The sequence below is a fragment of the Eutrema salsugineum genome, unplaced genomic scaffold, assembly GCF_000478725.1.
Source record: "Eutrema salsugineum unplaced genomic scaffold, Eutsalg1_0 scaffold_10, whole genome shotgun sequence".
Lineage (NCBI taxonomy): Eukaryota > Viridiplantae > Streptophyta > Magnoliopsida > Brassicales > Brassicaceae > Eutrema > Eutrema salsugineum.
In genome coordinates this window covers 410,886-431,409 of record NW_006256908.1, presented here as the reverse complement: position 1 = coordinate 431,409, position 20,524 = coordinate 410,886, and the positions used below count along the sequence as shown (strand labels likewise).

Here is a 20,524-nt window from a genome sequence, read left to right as displayed (position 1 = left end):
TAGTGAGGCTTCTCTTCTCAGCACACTTTATAGAGGAGCTCTTCCCAAGATTAGAAACCAGCTGGATACTGCCTCCAATGGAAACTTTCTGGGAAAGGAGATTCATGCTGCTTTAGAGCTAGTGGAGAACTTAGCAATGAGCAATGATACTTATGGTGAAGACTACGACAGATAAAATAGATCTGAAGGTTCAAGCTCAGAACAGAGGGTCAGCAGAGAAGTTAAGGAGTTGAGGAGTGAATTGGACAAGTTGAAATTCACCACTCAAAAGCCAATGCACTTTGTAGGAGAGTATGAGGAACCTTCTCAAATCTTTGAGAACATAAGTGAAGAAGGTCTAACCCATGAGCAGCTTAACTACATTGGGAATCAGAGGTTCCAGAGATATCAGTATGGCAATGCAAATCAGAACCTCTCTTACAGGAACCCCAATGTAGCAAACCCACAAGACCAGGTTTATCCCAATTCTCAAGCTCCAAAGAACTTTGTTCCGAAGAACAACTTTCAAGGGTCTTTTCAACCCAAGAATCAGTTTACTCAGAATCAGGGTTTTGGTCAGCAACAGCAACCATTTCAGGGTACTGGTTTCAATTCACAGCAGCAAAAGGCACCACCAGGGTTTGGTCCACCACAGTTCCAACAGCAGGCGCCAATTCAACAACAGTTTCAGCCACCAACGGTTCAACAGAAACCACAGATGGGGTCAGATATGGTTGGTATTCTGCAACAACTACTTCAAGGAACTGAAGCAAAACCAGGCCTCAAGCTCAAGGAACCAAGGTCACCTACCTGGAAAACCTGAACCCAACCCCAAGGAATATGCTAAGGCCATTACACTGAGGAGTGGAAAGGAGTTACCTGGTATTGAGAACAACAATGTGATCATTGAGGACAATGATCAAACTGAGAGGGAGGCAGCCTTAAAAGATGATCAAGTTGCTGAGAGACCAAGGAAAGAAAAGGGTAAAGAGGTAGCAAAGGAACCTAAACCAGAAAAGGTATATGTGCCATTACCTCCATACCAACCCAAGCTCCCATTTCCAGGGAGGTTTAAGAAGCAGCTTGTAGACAAGGCAAGAGCTGTATTTGAGAAGGCACTCAGTGAGACACCACTCACTATGCCTCTCATTGATGCATTCCTAATGATGCCAAAGATGGGTAAGTTCTTGAAGGACGCCATTCTGAACAAGACTAAAGAGCTTCAAGGCATGGTGGTACTAAGTCATGAATGCAGTGTTATCATTCAAAAGAAGTCCATACCAAGAAAGTTGATTGATCCAGGGAGTTTCACACTCCCTTGTGCCATTGGTCCTCTTCTATTCTCTAGATGTCTTTGTGATCTAGGAGCATCAGTCAGCTTGATGCCATTCTCCATAGCAAAGAAGCTGGGCTTTAGAGTCTTCAAACCTGCAAGGATCTCTCTTATCCTTGCAGACAGATCAGTTAGATTACCTGTTGGTATGTTGGAAGATCTACCTGTCAAAATAGGTGGTTTTGAGGTTCCAACTGATTTTGTTGTGCTGGAAATGGATGAGGAACCAGTTGATCCTCTTATCTTGGGCAGGCCATTCTTGGCAACTGCAGGAGCTATTATTGACGTGAGAGGTGGGATAATAGAGCTTCAACTTGGGTCTGAGAAGCTCAAGTTTGATGTGAATGAGATGATGAAGAAACCCACCATTGAAGGTCAATGCTTATATGTGGAGACAATGGATCAGTTGGCTGATGAGTTGCTTGAGGAACTGAACACTGAGGACCCTCTTCAAGCTGCTCTAACTCAAGAACAAGGAGACAATGGGCTCTTAGCAGAAGAAAGTGAAGGGTACAAGATGTCTTTGGACAATGCTAGAGAACTTGGTCCTGAGACAAGGTTTTTGGAACTGGAACAAAGTGGCTCTGAGATCTTGGCTATCAAAGGAGTCGAAATGAGCCAATGCAGCTTGGACAAGGATTGGAATGAGGTTAATGCCCCCCCCTGTTGAGCTCAAGCCTCTACCAACAGGGCTCAGGTATGCATTCTTGGGCTTAAACTCCACATATCCAGTAATCATCAATGATAGCTTATTAGAGCATCAAGAGAGTGCATTGCTTAGTGAGAAAAGAAAGTTCAGGAGAGCCATAGGATACTCTTTGGCTGATATTAGAGGGATCTCTCCTGACATTTCCACCCACAGGATACACTTAGAGGACCAATCTATGTCCTCTATTGAGCATTGCTTAGTGAGAAAAGAAAGTTCAGGAGAGCCATAGGATACTCTTTGGCTGATATTAGAGGGATCTCTCCTGACATTTCCACCCACAGGATACACTAAGAGGACCAATCTATGTCCTCTATTGAGCATCAACGACGTCTTAACCCCAACCTTAAGGAGGTGGTTAAGAAGGAGATACTCAAGCTTCTTGAGGCAGGGATAATTTACCCAATCTCTGACTCAAGATGGGTATCTCCTGTTCATGTTGTGCCCAAGAAGGGTGGTATCACAGTGGTTAAAAACGAGAAGGATGAGCTGATAGCTACTAGGACTGTAAGTGGACACAGAATGTTTATAGACTATAGAAAGCTCAATGCAGCCTCTTGGAAGGATCATTTGCCTTTGCCTTTCATTGATCAGATGTTAGAGAGGCTTGCAAACCACCCCTTCTTTTGTTTTCTTGATGGGTACTCGGGGTTCTTTCAAATCCCCATAGATCCCCGAGATCAAGAGAAAACAACATTTACTTGCCCTTATGGCACATTTGCATACAGGCGAATGCTTTTTGGTCTCTTTAATGCCCCTGCCACATTTCAACGTTGCATGATGCATATATTCTCTGACATAATTGAAGAGAAGGTGGAGGTGTTCATGGATGATTTTAGTGTCTATGGCTCCTCCTTCTCGGATTGTCTCTCTAATTTGTCACAGGTCTTGGAGAGATGTGAGCAGCATAACTTGGTGTTGAACTGGGAGAAATGCCACTTCATGGTGCAGGAAGGAATTGTACTTGGGCATAAGATATCTGAGAAGGGCATAGAGGTTGACAGAGAAAAGGTGGAAGTGATGGTGAATCTATAAACTCCCACTTCAGTCAAAGGGATAAGGAGTTTCCTTGGGCATGCAGGGTTTTACAGAAGATTTATCAAAGACTTCTCAAGAATAGCCAGGCCCTTGACAAGGCTGTTGTGTAAAGAAGTTGATTTCATCTTTGATGCTGAATGTGAAAAGGCCTTCAAGATGATCAAGGATGCATTAGTCAGTGCACCAATTGTACAAGCCCCAGACTGGTCTCTTCCTTTTGACGTTATGACAGATGCATCTGATTTTGCGGTTGGAGCTGTACTTGGCCAGAGGAAAGATAAGAAGCTTCATGTCATCTACTATGCCAGTAGAACACTTGACTCTGCCCAAGAGAAGTATGCTACCACTGAGAAGGAAATGTTGGCAATAGTCTTTGCCTTTGATAAATTCAGAAGCTACCTGGTGGGATCAAAAGTCATTGTATATACTGATCATGCAGCCCTCAGGTATCTGATGACCAAGAAAGATGCTAAGCCAAGACTATTGAGATGGGTTCTTCTACTTCAGGAGTTTGATATGGAAGTACATGACAAAGAGGGTATAGAGAATGGAGCTGCAGACCATCTGTCTAGGTTGAGAGTATACTCTGAAGTCCCTCTTAATGACAGTTGATAATACCGTATTTTGATCACTTTTATAGATCGTTTTGAAATTCTTTTTCTATGTTTTCAATTGCTTTTAAGTACTTTTATTACGTTTTTCTAGTATTTGTAGTTCCAAGACTCTTTTCAGGAAACTTATGGAAAAGCTTAACAAAATGGATAGAAAACCAGATTTCAGCTCAGAGTCAAACCGTCAGAAGTTCACCCCTGATTGAAGGCCTTCTGACCGTCTGATCCAGCTCAAATTTGGAGACCTTAAAGATGGAAGTATCATCTTTCCACTGCACTTTACAGCTTGACAATCCAAGGGTTCAATCAAAAGATACGCGAAGAGCAAGATGTCCCGTAAACCAGCCGGCAAGCACTTCCACCCGCGGCCAACAAGCAATTTCCCGTGGTCAGGAGCATCCCGACCGCGGCAAACCACTCATTCCCCACGGTCAGAGCACTCCTGACCGCGGCCATCAACCTCCGAGCCCAGAAGCCCATTTCTGAAGCCCACAATGATTCCTTCATTTGGAGAAACCCTAAGTGACGTCCAAAGAGGTCTTGAGCACTATAAATACATGTATTAGGAACCCTAATCGATATATTCTATCTTTCTTATTGTTTTAGAATACTTTTAAGTTTTAGGTTTTAGGGAGAGAGAGATTTGTTCTCTTGAACCCTTGTTCTTTCTTTTTCAATTTCGGATTCTATTCTACTTCTTAATACTATGTTTTTTTATTTCGTTCATCATGTCTGAGTAGTTTTATTGTTGGGATTAAGGGATTTTCGATGGGGATTTATATGTTCGATGAGGATTCCATGAGCTTTTGAGCCGAATCTTAGAACTTTTTCTTCTGAATTCGTTTTTACTGCATGAGAGTAGCGTCATGAACTACAATCTGATCCAGATGCTTGGTGACACGAAAGTGTTCATCCGGTGTCAGATCTAGTTTGGGAGAGAAAAACAAACATAGGAGTGGAAACCTACCTATGGGCGATTTGTGAATTAGGACGAGTCTTAAACATAATGCATCTCTTCTCTTCCAGGGCCAGAGTGGAAACCTACTGGTCAGGGTTGAGAGAGATAGTTGTCTATGATCACGACAGTGGCGTATTCATACGTCCGTGACTCCAGTTCGAAAAGTTTAAGCTAAGATCTTATCAATTTACTCTCTAGCAATGTTTTGAATCGTTCGTACCCCTGAGAAAACTTCCCTGAACCCCAACGCCTTCTTTCCCATTGATTTACACCGATTTTCTTTCAAGCTTTAGTTCAATATTGTCTTTCCTTTTTAGTAGATTTTCATTTAAGCAATTAGAATATCCGTTTTTCTCGTTTTTATTCATTTTCGTTAAGTTTAGTTATTAGGTTATTTAATTCCCGTATTTTCTTTTAAGATTTTTTTTTTACATTTTAAACACACTACCAAACCCCAACAAAACCGTTTGGTTCTAGACTTCCTTACTTTATACTTATTTCAAAGGATTTTTGCAGGAAAAGATCCTCCTTCCCTGTGGATTCGATCCCTAAGTACTACAATCAATCAGTTGTGCACTTGCGGCTATTGATTTCATTTAGGGTAAAACTTGAGAACCCTCGACACAACCACATCAAGTCACCATCAAGTTTTTGGCGCCGTTTCCGGGGAAGGCACGCGTTTTCTTTTCTGCAAAACCCCGAGAAAGGTTAGTAAATCGACTCTAGAACCCCTTTTTCTGCAACTTTCCATTTTTCGGTTATTTTGTTTCCAATTCAGAAGATATGGATCCTATAAATCGAAATATACACTATGAGGAAGGTTTTTATAACACTCCTCAAGCCACAAGACGCAGAGAAGAATACCAAGCCCGAAATCTTAGCTACATGGATCGATACAGCCAGCCAAACCACCCTTACCACCGGCGCAGAGAGACTGTTCGACGCCGGGAAGATCCTTATGGCCCTCCTCCGACCTACTTCGAGCCACACGCCTATAATCCTCCACTTCAGAACCCTAGTCAGCAAGAGGACAACTTGAGGATCAGCAGACGTTTCGGACGCCTCGAAGGGATGATAAACCAGTTCCTTGATCAGCAGATTCTCACCGAAAACACCCTGCTCAAGAGAATTGATTCAATCTCTGAAGAGTTCAACAAAAAATTCGATGATATGGCCAATCGTGTTCGAGTTTTGGAAGAGCAAACCCACAAAGACTTACAAACACTAGCTGGGATGATCCACCAAGTCGCAACAGAGCAGACAAGACAAGGGTATGACATCATACAAAACTCAAGTGATATTGTTGAATCAAAACAGGAGATTAAATAAGTCAGAGAATCCGCCTCCTGGTATAGAGAGAAGACAGACGAAGAGTTGCAAGAGATCGAGCACAGGCTGAACAAACTCGAGCTCAAAGCACGGGAGATTGATGCAAGAATGGAGCAGATGCCCAACATTGAGCAAATTGAGAGGTTTTCGAAGAAATCTCCCAAAGATCCTGATGAAGATGCACATCAACGCCCTGGTATGAGTTCATATGATGCTAGTCTACCAAATAAAGATGCAGGAGAAGTTCGTGTCAAGTACAAGAAGGAAGAAACGGACTTTGAGCAAGTCATATCCGGAGCCGCGGGTCCAAGCAACCTGACCGCGGCCAAAGCCCTGTTCCCCGCGGTCGCAACTCCTCTGACCGCGGGAGTTGGTCGCTCAGATGCTCCTCCGGGTTTTGAGAGGAAAATAATACACCTTCTGTCCCAACTTCAGCCTCCAGCACCTAAAAAAGCAACTCAGAAAGAAGAAAACCAAGTTTCAGATGAAGAACCAGATTGGCATGAATCATTACCTTGTATGATGGCAAAGGAATGTGTTGAAGATTCAGCTGACTCTTCAATACAAGAAGACCAGACGTGCAGCGAGATAAAGATGCCATACATTGATTCAATCATTGAATATGACGCTGCAACTTTCTTTTGTGTATCCTATTCTGCGTTCGAGACACCAGCCAACACCTACAGAGAAAGGCAAGTTCGAATTCTCCATAAGGTCAAGACTACAAGTCAGTTTCTTATCTCTTGCTCTATTAGAGGAGAAATGTTTAAAAACGTGCTATGTGATTCTGGAGCTTGTCTTAACATGATGTCCAAGGCAATTGCTTTGAGACTTGGTATTAGACACCTGCGCAGGACTAGAGCAAAGATTAGCCTAGCTGATGATTCAAATGCAATACCTCAAGGAATAGCTCATGAAATTCCTTTGAGAATAGGAGATTGCATACTGCCTGTCGACTTCTACATTGTCGAGACGAGAGATGCAACATATCCAGTGATTCTCGGATGGTCTTTTCTAGCAACTTCCGGAGCTATAATGGACTGGCCAAACCGGAGGATTTCATTTGCTAATATCGACAAAGATGTCTTCACAGAAGCTGTTCCATACAACAGCAAAGCAGGAAAACGTTCTGCAACAGAAGAGTTTGAAGAAGAACTTTGGAGTGACGAAGAACCTGTTAAGCAAAGCAAGGAGATGTCGAAAAAGACTTGTCTCAGGACAAGGTCTTCTTCATTGGAATAAGTCACGTCCAACACCAAAAGTCGAGCTAAACGACTTAAAACAGAAGCGCTTAATGGGAGGCAACCCATTTAGGTATTGCTTTCTTTAGAATTTTTCTTTCTTTTTCTTTTGATCTTTTTCTTTTTCTTAGTTTCAGGTGTTTCTTATAAAACAAAAAAGCCAAAAAAAAATCAAAAAACTAGAAAAAACCAAAAAGAAGGATGGTACCTGACTGCTCGGCCCAGCAGGAACCAAGGAGAAGCAGGAAGAGGCCGCGATATAAGCCCCTGCGGTCGCAGATGTTCTGACCGCGGGAAACCTACCATCGACCACGGTCGCGTGATCCTGACCGCGGCCAAGCACTTGGTTGCCGCGGTCGTATGGCCCCTGACCGCAGCACTAGGTCGTTGACATCCAAACCCGACCCAAACCACCCCTTTCACCCCATTCCACCTCACCAATCACCCTCCACCTCATTCATCACCTTCCACCACCTTCATCACCACCTAATCACCTTCCCAAACCCCTTCGAATGAATCCGGTTCATCTCCACCAGCATCCCGGATCCAGGTAAGTTCTCTTTGTCCTTACCAATTCGATTATCTATGCATTTTCCTCATCCAATCTCGACTTGTTTCACACTGAGGACAGTGTGATTTAAGTCTGGGGGAGGATTTCATCCTATTCTAACTACTTTTGTTTCATGAGTCTTGCATTATCTACACTTTTTGCATTTTCCTTAAAGTTTTTCAAAATCGGTTTTAAAAAAAAACTACGTTTTAAAGGGAATGGTGAACATGAATCAATGATAGTTGACTGTGTGCTTTTACACTGTTCCTAGTGACATGCTCATTCATGATTTAGGACTAGACTAAGCGGTAGCTAAGCACATTTGAAACGAAGTACCCCAGAGGAATTTGAATGATTTCGATTTAGATGATGGGATACACTAGCTCTGTTCTATTTGGACTTAATTTGGACTTAATTTTCTCATTGAAGCACTAGACCAGGGAAACGAATCATACATTCAGGACTCCTTTATCCTTTTACCACTCTCTGTTGATCCTGAATGGCTAGTTCGCCTTTAGCTAGTTCCCCACCTTAACCAATCCTCTTTCAAACCACATGCACTCTTGTTTTCTATTGTCTTATATGCAGATAAGTGCAAAAACGTTGGAGAGAAAGAGGAATGACGCAGTTTTCAGTCACCAAGGATAGAGACCTACGATTTGCCGGAAAAGTTCCCGGAAGGATTCAACACAAGAGGAAGCTCAGTTTTCCTTAGAAAAATCTCAAATTTTGGTACAATCTCGTCCTCTCTCTCTCTTTAAAAGGCATTTCGTTCATTAAAAAAAAAAAAAAAAAAAAAATCCGAATATAAGAAAAGAAAGGAGATAAAAGCCTTAGAGAGTCTAGAGAGGTCGAATTTTAAGTCCCAAGGCAACTGGAGTTTGATTTTATGGAGTTTTGGAGATTGTTTTCTGATTCCCGGAAAAAAACTAAGTCTGGGGGAATAGCTGTTTACAACAAAGGAGGAAGGATTATGCAACAACATTTGGCAAGAAGAAGTGACTGAAAACTGTGGTCATCAACAGGTCCTTATCTCTCTTGCGGTTTTGCATATTATCTTGTATCCTCCAGATCTTCAGATAACCCGAAACACTTTAACTCCACCACTTAAATAGCCCTTTAGTGCCAAACGCCGTCTACCCTGGATGATGTCTTTAATGAGAACTCACTATTGAACTTAATGAATGTAGAGAGCTAGTTGACTGGAATCAAGATTTAAATTGTTTAAGTTTTGCATGACGGAAAAAGTGGACTAGTATCTCTTGTACATTAGTGAGAATTTTCTAGACAAAGTTGTGGATTGATGCACTATCTTTGGTCCTAGTTTAGGAGTTCATGTCTATGAGATTTGTGCATTCCCTATTTTTGTTTTAACTTAACCAGTTTAGGCTTTTGTTTTGTTTGAGGACAAACAAAGGTTTAAGTCTAGGGGAGTTGATAACACCGTATTTTGACCACTTTTATGGATCGTTTTGAAATCCTTTTTCTATGTTTTCAATTGCTTTTAAGTACTTTTATTACGTTTTTCTAGTATTTGTAGTTCCAAGACTCTTTTCAGGAAACTTATGGAAAAGCTTAACAAAATGGATAGAAAACCAGATTTCAGCTCAGAGTCAAACCGTCAGAAGTTCATCCCTGATTGAAGGCATTCTGACCGTCTGATCCAGCTCAAATTTGGAGACCTTAAAGATGGAAGTATCAGCTTTCCAGTGCACTTTACAGCTTGGCAATCCAACGGTTCAATCAAAAGATACGCGAAGAGCAAGATGTCCCGTAAACCAGCCGGCAATCACTTCCACCCACGGCCAACAAGCAATTTCCCGCGGTCCGGAGCATCCCGACCGCGGCCATCAACCTCCGAGCCCAGAAGCCCATTTCTGAAGCCCACAATGATTCCTTCATTTGGAGAAACCCTAACTGACGTCCAAAGAGGTCTTGAGCACTATAAATACATGTCATAGGAACCCTAATCGATATATTCTATCTTTCTTATTGTTTTAGAATACTTTTAAGTTTTAGGTTTTAGGGAGAGAGAGATTTGTTCTCTTGAACCCTTGTTCTTTCTTTTTCAATTTCGGTTTCTATTCTACTTCTTAATACTATGTTTTTGATTTCGTTCATCATGTCTGAGTAGTTTTATTGTTGGGATTAAGGGATTTTCGATGGGGATTTATATGTTCGATGAGGATTCCATGAGCTTTTGAGCCGAATCTTAGAACTTTTTCTTCTGAATTCGTTTTTACTGCATGAGAGTAGCGTCATGAACTACAATCTGATCCAGATGCTTGGTGACAGTAGAGTCCTTGCTTTGTTTTGAATGCTGTCTTCCACTCATCTCCTTCTTTCATTCTGATCTGATGATACCCACTCTTCAAGTCTATCTTGGAGAAGATTGTCGATCCACAAAGCTCATCCACCATATCATCTAGCCTTGGAATCGGATGCCTATACTTCACAGTGATGTTGTTGATAGCTCGGCAGTCTACACACATCCTCCAGGACCCATCTTTCTTTGGCACTAACAGAACTGGAACCGCACATGGACTCAAGCTTTCTCGGATATGTCTTTTGTTCATCAGCTCTTCCACTTGTTTCTGCAGCTCCTTAGTCTCTACAGGATTGGTTCGGTATGCTGGCCTATTAGGCAATGCTGATCCTGGTACCAAATCAATCTGATGTTCTATCCCGCGAATTGGAGGTAAGCCTGGTGGAATTTCTTCTGGAAAAACGTCCTTATATTCCTGTAAAATCTCAATCATAGCACTAGGAAGCTCCTGTGAAGGGTTAGTACTAACAAGGGATTCCTTGTACACAAACATAAAAGTAGTCATTTCAGGATCAAAGAGTTTAGAAAATTCACTGTGGTTTATGTAGAGGCTGTTGGCGATTTTCTCCTTTTCCTTGAGCTTCTTCTGAATCTGATCTTGGTAAATCTCATTAGGTGTGAGTGGTAGGATGGTAATCTTGCGACCTTTAAACTCAAATGAATGCTTGTTGGTATAGACGTCGTGTATAACCCTACGATCTGATTGCCACGGTCTTCCTAGCAACACATGACTCGAACCCATGGGAATAATATCACATAGAACCTCATCTTCATACTTCCAAATAGATAAAGAAACCATAACCTGCTGAAATACGGTTAAGGCTCCACTAACATTCAACCACTGAAGCTTATATGGTCTTGGATGAGGGATAGTCTTGAGCTGGAGATTCTTAACCATCTCTTCACTTGCAGCATTAGTGCAGCTTCCTCCATCTATGATCAGGCTACAAACTTTCTCTTTGATGAAGCAGCTTGTATGAAACAGGTTCTCTCGCTGACACGTCTCTTCAGGTTGGTGCTGAACACTCAAAGTCCTTCTTGCAACCAGCATCTCACCCACGGTAACAGCTTCTTCCTCTTCTTCTAGCTCATATTCGGCCTCTGATTCCTCTTGTGGGACTATCTCTCCTCCCTCTGGTAACAGGAATACCTTCTTGTTTGGACAGTCCCGAGAATAATGTCCCATTCCTTGACATTTGAAGCACCTTACGTTGCTGTTAGAATTACCACTTCTGGGTTTGAACTCGGGTTTAGCTTCTTCTTTAACCCCAGTAGAAGCCGGTTTGATGTCTCTGGAGTAAGCTGGTTTGTTTCTCTCCTTAGGCTTAGGCACACTAGGCGTGAATGTAGACTTGATGATTCGCCTCTTGACTTGGGATTCAACCAATTCAGCCTTATGCACCATCTCTTGTATATCTGCGAAATCCTGAAGTTCTACCTTGTCTTGAATTTCTCGGTTAAGCCCTCCAAGAAATCTTGACATTACCATCTCTTCTCCTTCTCTTAAATATGTACGAATGAGCAAAGTTTCCAATTCCTGATAATAATCTCGTACAGACTTTGTACCTTGAATGAGGCGCCTAAGCTTGTTGAGAAGCTCGCGCTGATAATGGGCTGGAACGACCCTCTTCCTCATCTGCATAACAAGCTGATCCCAAGTAGTGATTGGAGGTTCTCGGAGGCGGTTTCTGGTGATTCCCAACTGTTCCCACCATAGAAGTGCATACCCATGGAATTCTGAAACTGCAATCTTCACCTTGTTGAGCTCGTAAGTACCTTGGACCAGAAAGTTAGACTCCATCTTCCTTTCCCAATCTAGATAAACTTCGGTATCATTAGTTCCATGGAAAGGAGGATACTGGATTTTGATATGACGCAGCTGCTGGCGTAGAGGATCCTAATCTCGACCATGTCCTCGGCCTCGATCTCTTCTCACAGTTTCCCTGCTATGATCAGAAGCTTCGTCCTCCTCATAGTACTCTGGTTCTGATTCCAGGGTGACTCGATGCCCAGCGATGTATTCCTCTCTACGGTGTTGACGTTTTGGGTGCCGTTTACCCTTGGGCCATCTCGATCTGCACTTGTGGGGTTCCTCCTCGGATTAAATGTAGTCTCTCTGCCCCCAGTCTGGTTTCGGTTGTACTTAGCTTTAGTCCTGACTTCGGAAGGTGTTGGGTGGCGTGGGAGTCTCCGGGAAGATCCTATGTGCCCTTTACCCTTAGCTAAGCGCATCGCTTCGGTCGGAGTTGGAGTTTGTGAAGATTCTTCTCCACTTGCACTAAGATCTTTGAGCAGATCACTCATCTTTGTCTCGAACTTGTCATTGAGTTGTTCGATCTGTTGTGTGAGTTGAGTTGATATGGCTTGATTCGCTTCTTTAATTTGTTGAGACATTGCTCGGTTCAAATCTTCCATCGCCTCAGCTGAAAGCTCCATGGTACCTAAAAAAAATTAAAGAGAACTTGCAGTAACTTGTTCTAGACGAAATCACAAAGACAGAAAAATGATTTAACTAAACTCAGCATAAAAATCGCGAAATATACAATAAGTTAACACAGAAATAGCAAGATCAGACACTAAGTAACAACGAAAATTACAGAAGCTAGAACAAGTGCTAACGAAACTCAGAAACCTAGCACACTAACGAAACCCTAACAGATTAGCGACACGAAACCACGAAAACTCCAAATAAACCTAAACGAAATCGATAAATAGCAGAAAACCTAGAAAACGATTTATCAAACTCGAAACAAAATACTAAACTCAACCAACTAAAAACTCAGAAACAACAAGAGCAGAGATCGACACCAATAAACTAGGTTTAGACAAAAAATTAAAAGCACAGAGGTTAGGGTTAGGATTTTTCGCTCAGCCTTTGGTTCAGAGTTGGCTCTGATACCACGTGATGCGATCCTAGGTGATCAACTCCGAAGAAAAGGCTACAGATGATGCGAGTTTATGGATAGGAGAAGAAGATGCGAGGCTGAAGACTCAAGGAATCAGCGATGGGGGCGCGAAGATGATTCGGTGGGGTGGTGATGGTGGTGCGATGTTTGAGAGATAGAAGAATATCTTGTAAACAGATTAGTTTTAAGAGATTCGAATTTCAGAGTTTTTCTTGTTCTCAGAAATCAAAAGAGCGAAGAACACAATAAGGGGTTTTGACATAAAATTCTTCACTGATCGATGACTTAGGCGATTCCCAAGTTATATAGCCTTAGAGAAATTGCAGCCCTAAAGAAACAAAACTACATGAAGTTTGAAATAAAACAACAGGAAGTTTGATTTAAAAATAAAACAGCGAGGCATCCCTTCCAAAAGGACCTAAATGGTGCGCCTCAAGATACTAAACTAGTGCATTCTGAATGGCTCAGACTTGCACATTATTACCCATTAGCAACAACTCCTAAGTAACTCGACGTAGCAATGATTTCTGCCTTGTTAAAAACCTTGGAGAAGAACCTCCTTCCTTCCAAAATCCTCACCAAGGAAAAGAGTACAGAATCATCACCTAAGTTACCTAGTCATTGTTACCGGGTTCTTCGTTCTTCAAGATAGAGATGTTGAAGATGTGAGCTTCAGCCTCAAGTTGATCGCCGTCCTCTGCGGCAATGAGCGTGTGAGCTTCCTTAGCCATCTCCCTAGCTCTGGAACGAGTGATCCTTCCAGCTATCTCCGGTTCCTCCTCCTCTGAGCTTGTCACAATCATATCAACTTGGGTGTGCGACTTGGGCAGGGATGTGACCATCTCGCACATCAGGCACAAGACCCAACTGAACCGGGTCAGTACCCAGTTTTTTTGGGCTGAACCAGCCCAAAACCCTTTGCTATATATACTTTTTTGGGAAAAAACCCTAAACACCTTTCATTCTATCTTTAGTTTCCTAAGTCCTATCTCATTTTGGATCATTAAAGGCGTTTTCTTTATCATTTATTTTCATCATTCCAGGCTTCTAATCATGATTAACAACGCATCTTGCAAAGGATTAAGTGTGTTAATCATAATTAGTGAGTAGTCATCTTATAAGGTCTTAGATAGGTAGATTAGGGTGCAAAGATGTTAGATTATGGAGTTTAGGAGTTAGATCATGCATCCTCCATTCTCTAATTAGGTGTTCTTAAGGCTAGATCTTTGCACATCACTCTGATCTAGATCATAGGCATTTCATACACCAAAAGTGTTTGATGAAATGCTTGAACCAATCTAATTAGAGGTTTATGCATCAAGACCATGAAAATGATTGTTTTATGTATAAATGACATATTAGAACTGATGTTTAATGCTCATTGATTCATATTTCATAAATGAGAGTTTGGTTTGAAAGTTGATTAGTGTAGAGATTATGAGCTTGAGAAAGGATTAATCTAGCTTTGAGTTCTAAGTTGAATGGCTTTGTCTGATTATTGATTCATTAGCTCCATAGTTTGGCATTGATGCACCCTAATCCAATATCCTGTCTAAGGCCTTTGCTTTCATAAATTCATCATCATCTGTTTTCTTGCTTTTGTTTATTGTTTGTTTAGTGTTTAATCTTGTTTAGAATTGCTTAGTGCCTTGTTCGAAACCAAAACCTACTTGTCTTGGTTGAATTAAGATACAAATCACATAAGCTAGTGTGCTAGACCCACAAGATGGTTTTACACCCTTTATACTACATGATTAAGGGATTTATAACCCACAAAAGAATTTAAAATTATTTGTTTATCAATTGGCGCCGTTGCCAACTTGTGTGGATTTAGCATTAGTTTCTGCTTTGTTCTTGAGATCAAGCATCTTTCTTTTTTTTTTACTGATTAGCCTTTTGAGTTTTGTCTTTGAGTTACTTGTGTATGAGAATAAGATCAAGGAATTCTGATCCTCTTCTTCCTTACAACAACAATATCAACCTATTAGAAATGAGAGCAAGAGAAAGAGCTGCTCATCTAGAGAGGTTGGGAATGGATCAGCATGTGGAACAAGCTGAGCATCAGGCTCATGTAAATGTTGCTCAGGCCGAGAGGAATGAGCAGCATGCGTTTGTGAAACAGAACATGGCACAGAGAAATGAGCACCAGGATCAAAGGAATCAGCAGCAAGCAGCTATGAATGAGCAGCAAGCTCATATCAATCAGCAGCCCCTCCCAAAGCCACCCAGACGTCAAGAGCCTCTACCAGTGTTTGTTGGTGAAAATAACCGAGCCAATGCACACCAATACAGGGCTGGGATACAGGCTCCTCCAGTAAAAAAAATAACATTTGCTTAACATGGTTCAGAATTCAAAGTTCCATGGTCTACCTATGGAGGATCCCCTAGAGAATTTGGATCAGTTTGACAAGGTGTGTGATTTGACTAAGATCAATGGAGTTTCAGAAGACAGCTTCAAGCTAAGGTTGTTTCCCTTCAGTTTGGGAGACAAGGCTCATCAGTGGGAGAAGAACCTACCAAGAGGATCAATTCAGACTTGAGAGTAGTGCAAGCTTGCTTTCATATCTAAGTTTTTCTCCACCTCAGGGACAGCCAAGCTGAGGAACCAGATATCAAGCTTTACCCAGCACAACAATGAAAGCTTTGGAGAAGCTTGGGAGAGGTTTACGGGTTACACAAACCAATGTCCCCATCATGGCTTTTCTGAGGCTTCACTCTTGAGTATCTTGTATAGAGGAGCATTTCCAAAAATCAGAAATCACTTAGACACAGCCTCAAATGGGAATTTTCTGGGTAAAGAGATAAAGTCTGCTTTGGAACTTGTCAAAAACTTAGCCATAAGTAATGATACTTATGGGGAGGATTTTGATAGAGCAAACAGAACTGAAGGCTCAAGTAATGAGCAAAGAATGGAGAGAGAAATCAAAGAGCTACAGGTCAAGATTGACAAAGTGCTAGTTGCTACCCAAAAGCGTATAGACTATGTAGGTGAGTTTCAAGAGAGGAGTTGCTTTGAGAATATCAATGAAGAGGGCCTTACACAAGAGGAGCTACACTACATAGGAAATCAGAACAAGTTTCAAGGTTACAATTACTTCAACAAGAACCAGAACTTTTCTAATAGAAGAACCAATGTAGCCAATCCCCAAGATCAAGTATACCCTCCTCAACAAGGTCAACAAAGCTTTGTTCAAAAGAATTAGTTTCAAGGCAACTTCCAATGTCAACAAGCTCTTCAGCAGCCAACAGTTCAGCAACAAGGGAATAGCTTCAATAACCAAGTCAGCTTCCCAGCAACAAAGGCCTCCACCTCGTGGATATGGTCCGCCACAAGTTCAACAAGGTCCTAATATCAGTTTTGTTCTCCAACAGATCTTACAAGGACAACAAAAGATAGAATCCAAGTGTCAAGACCTGAGTTCTAAGATGGAGATACTAGGCTCTGAACTAAAGACTCTTGAGAAACACAAGGGTATCTCCACTTCTGAAACTCAAGTCTTTCTTCCTGGCAAAGCTGTTCAAAACCCCAAAGTATATTGCAATGCCATATAATCAAGTGATGATAACTCAGCTGCTGTTCAAGAGATTGAATACCTTCTTTATGGTCAAGTCTCTGATGGGTCCAGCCCTAACACTGAGGATGAAGACGCCATTATAGAGGACTTTATGAGTTTCTTACCTGATCTCAATGACGTCATTATAGAGGACTTTATGAGTTGATCAAGAGAAGCCAAATGATAGTTTATCCAGCCTTGATTCAGAAATAGTGAAGCCTAAATCACTCCCAAATATGGGAAACCTAGGAAATTCACTATCTCTTGCACTCTTGGGAAGTTCAGAGTTGACAATGCCTTGTGTGATTCAGGCGAAAGTGTTAGTGTGATGTCTCTTGACATGATGGAGAGGCTAGGGATCAAGAACTTAAAGGACTATTTTCTATTCAGGCTCAAGTGTTAGTGTGATGTCTCTTGACATGATGTTTCCTTGTACATAACTTTTTTAATTCTTTCTCTTATTTCTCATGTTTTAGGATGTTTTGATGGGTTTTGTGAAGTGATTTCAGGTGTAAGGTGACTTAGGATGTCTGTGGTCCAAGGACAAAGTGAAAAGGGGTCTGAGAACAGGCTGAGAAAGGACTTAAAGCTTGAGAACTGGTGAGACGCCTGGTGTGCTAGATGGGTGTGAGAGATGGTCAGAGCTAGGTCCCATCTTGCAAACAAACTCGCATTTTAGACCGAGATGGTCTTGCGGGTCAGCTCATGAACAAGCTAGGTTGCACACTAAGACTTTCAGGAGGTTGTTATGTGCGACTTGGGTGTGCGAGACAGGAAGAGACAAGTCCCAAGTAGCACACATGTTCGCATTTCAGACCTACATGGGTGTGCGAGTCAGTTCTCTCCTGATCCAAGCAGCACACATGTTCGCATTTCAGACCTACATAGGTGTGCGAGTCAGTTTCAAGGGTCCATGTCGCACATATGTTCACTTGGTGCTGCTACATGGCTGTGCGAGATGGCTAAGGAAAAGACCAAGTAGCACTACAGTTCGCATTTGGCACCTACATAGTTGTGCGGCTCAGAAAACAGAGATCCAAGTCGCGCAAGAGCTCGCATATCAGACCGACATGGGTGTGTGGGTTAGTGTCTTCAGGTCCATGTCGCAGAAACAAAGAAAGCCCAGAACTTTCAACTCAGCTCTTGTGAGGCTTGGGTGTGCGAGATAGGAAGGAGAGCAGTCCATGTCGCACAACTGAAGAAAGCCAAGCTTTATGTGCGACTTGGGTGTGCGGGTTGGGCCAAGACAAGTCCATGTCGCACAAGGGAGTACAAGCCAGCCAAATCCACCTCCAGTGATGTATAGCCTCATCTGGTACCGATACTCACTCCCCCTTTGCATAAGAACCACACCAGGTATCACTCCAAACACTTGTAAATGAGCATTTAGCATATTTCTTTATCTTTTGCATTTCATGTTTGATTTTTCCTCTTTCTCATGCTTTTATAACACAAGGGACTGAGTTATTTAAGTGTGGTGGAGAGGCTTTGCGTTTACTAATCATGTTTTCTATGTTCTTATTTTCTCTTTTTGCATTTTGAGTCTCATTTGATCATGCATAGCATCTAAGTGCACAGAAAAACCAAAACAAATTGAAAAATTTCCAAAAAAAAAAAATTAGGATTAAGTCTAGAGTTGCATAATCATGTAGGTTTCATCAATGCATGGGAGTGATGATAGGTTTTTCCTTGAGAGGACAACACTTTAAGAATTCATTTCATTGCCCTAGTTTCTAATTCTTTGATGCATGGAAACAAGAAATCAAGATTGATCCATGCTTGGAACTTGTCATTCATTGACTTTGTGTTGAGTGAATCAAGCTTTGAATAGTTCCAGCCTTGCCTAAGTGAGAAACATAATTTGACTATCTAATTATCATGTTTGTGCATGTCATTGTGAACTCATGGGTACATTAAAATATTTGAGCTCTCTTATCCCTTTTCGCCACTCTATGCTAGTTCATATAGCTGTTCTCTTATCTTGACACAGTTCCCTGCCTTTAACTGATAACACCTGATTTTGACCACTTTTCACCATTAATTTCAATTGCTTTTTCAAAGGTTTTACTTTGTTTTAGGAAATTTTATTATGATTTCAATGTATTTGTAGTTTCAAGGCTCTTTTCAGGAAACTTGGAGAATATGATGGCAAAATGGAAGAAATCCACATTGTTAGCTCAGAGTCAGACCGTCAGAAGTTAAGCCTCTAATGAAGACTTTCTCACCGTCCGATCCAGCTCAAATTTGGAGACAATCAAGAGAGACAACCAGCTTTCAGTATCACTTTACATCACAAAGATCCAACGGTGCAATCAAAAGATACATAGAGAACAAATTGACCCAGTTCACCCGCCGGAAACACATGTTTTACCTGCCCTGGAAGACTCTCACCCCCGGTGGACCTTAGGACGAGCCACAAGGCCCAACATCAAAGCCCACTTCGCCATCTCTTTTCATAGAAGCCCTAAATGAGACCTGAAAGTCCTTACGACCTATAAATACAATGTTTAGCAGTCCTACACGGGTGTGTGCTCCTGTAATGATATTTTGAGCCACCAAACTTTGTTTTTCTAGGGTTAGGCGATGGAGATGGGGATTCTTCCCCAGATCCACTGTTCTTCCTCCTTTTTATCTTATTAACTTTTCTGTTTCATTCTTTTGCATTCTTATATGTCTTTCATCATTCATTGCATCATGTAGATTAGTCCCAGAGAGTCAAGTTGTTTGAAGATGTCGACAAGCATATATATCGATTAGGATTTCTATTGTTCTTAGCCATATTCTGGATCTCATCTCTTCTAAGTTATTCGTAAAGCATGAGAGTATATTCATGACGTATTCTCTGAGCCTAGGATCGATCAGAGCCACAAGAGTGTTGTATCAGATCATCCGTACCTAGCTTCAGAAGAACATAGTCGCTATAGGAGTCGAAAGCTATCTATAGAGAAGATGTGAGCAGACGAATTCAATGTTCAATGCATGATCTTAAGTTTAGCATGAGAGCAAGAGTTAATTGCTAGATCTAAGAGATTAGTTTTAAGGTGACGATAGTTGGTTAATCATACATGTGTCTATTCTAGTTCAATGCAGATTTCCAGAAACAGATGAAGATAAATCGTCCGGAAGCTAATTGGAAATGCCACCATACATCGATTAGAGTAAACCGGAGAAGTCTAAATCTCCACCTATGAGTTTAAGAGTCTTTAGTTTGATTTGATATGCTTTAGATGTTCTTTTTACAATTCATCCTGCATTGCATTTCTCGTGAATACTAAATTAGGTTTACTTTAGGATCTCAACCAAAAACCCCAAATCTTTTATTGGTTTATGAGTTTGTTTACTTCCCAGTTTGTTGTTTCTTGCAGATTAGACATCCTCCCTGTGGATAGACACCCTAAGTCCTACAACGTACATCTATGCACTTGCATACACTAGGGTTTAATAAATTTAAATCTTTTGGAGGACCAGCGGGCTTGTTAAAAAAAAAAATAACCCTAGACCCGCAAGCCCATCAAGTTTTTGGCGTTGCCGGGGAGGTATGAAGTCGTTGGAGGTCTAACCCTGGGAGGTTGAAGCCGCAGACGACTATATATATGTCGAGTTTCTGCCAAAGCAACATAGGAAGTAAACCAAATTCATAAACACCCTAACTTTCTCTTTTTCTGCTTATTCTTTCTTCTGTTTGCCCTAGTTTCAGAAACCTTTGAAACATGGATCATTCAAGGAGAAACCCTAACCTCGAGCAAAGTTCCACCAACCTGTGTGAAGCTCCCAGCGCATGTGAATCACCCTCCAGACGTGATTTTGATCATCATCTTCGGAACCCTAATCCGAACCACTACCATAGAGACTCGCGACCTCCACACCACGGAGATGAGCTCTACTCGTGACACCTGGTGAACCGTCGACCGTCTCATCCTCTTCCTCATCAGATTCTGCACCAACACTGCTGAAGCTGATCGATTTAGGCTCCAACTGAATCGATTAGGAGCT

General features: G+C 41.7%; 1 non-coding gene across 1 annotated transcript; it reads right to left on the bottom strand.

The window, feature by feature from the left end:
- Window positions 1–15,571: 15,571 nt before the first annotated feature.
- On the bottom strand, window positions 15,572–15,678 carry LOC112081664. Its single transcript, XR_002896586.1, has one exon. It is a non-coding gene; the product is annotated as a small nucleolar RNA R71 (small nucleolar RNA).
- Between the last annotated feature and the right edge of the window lie 4,846 nt (window positions 15,679–20,524).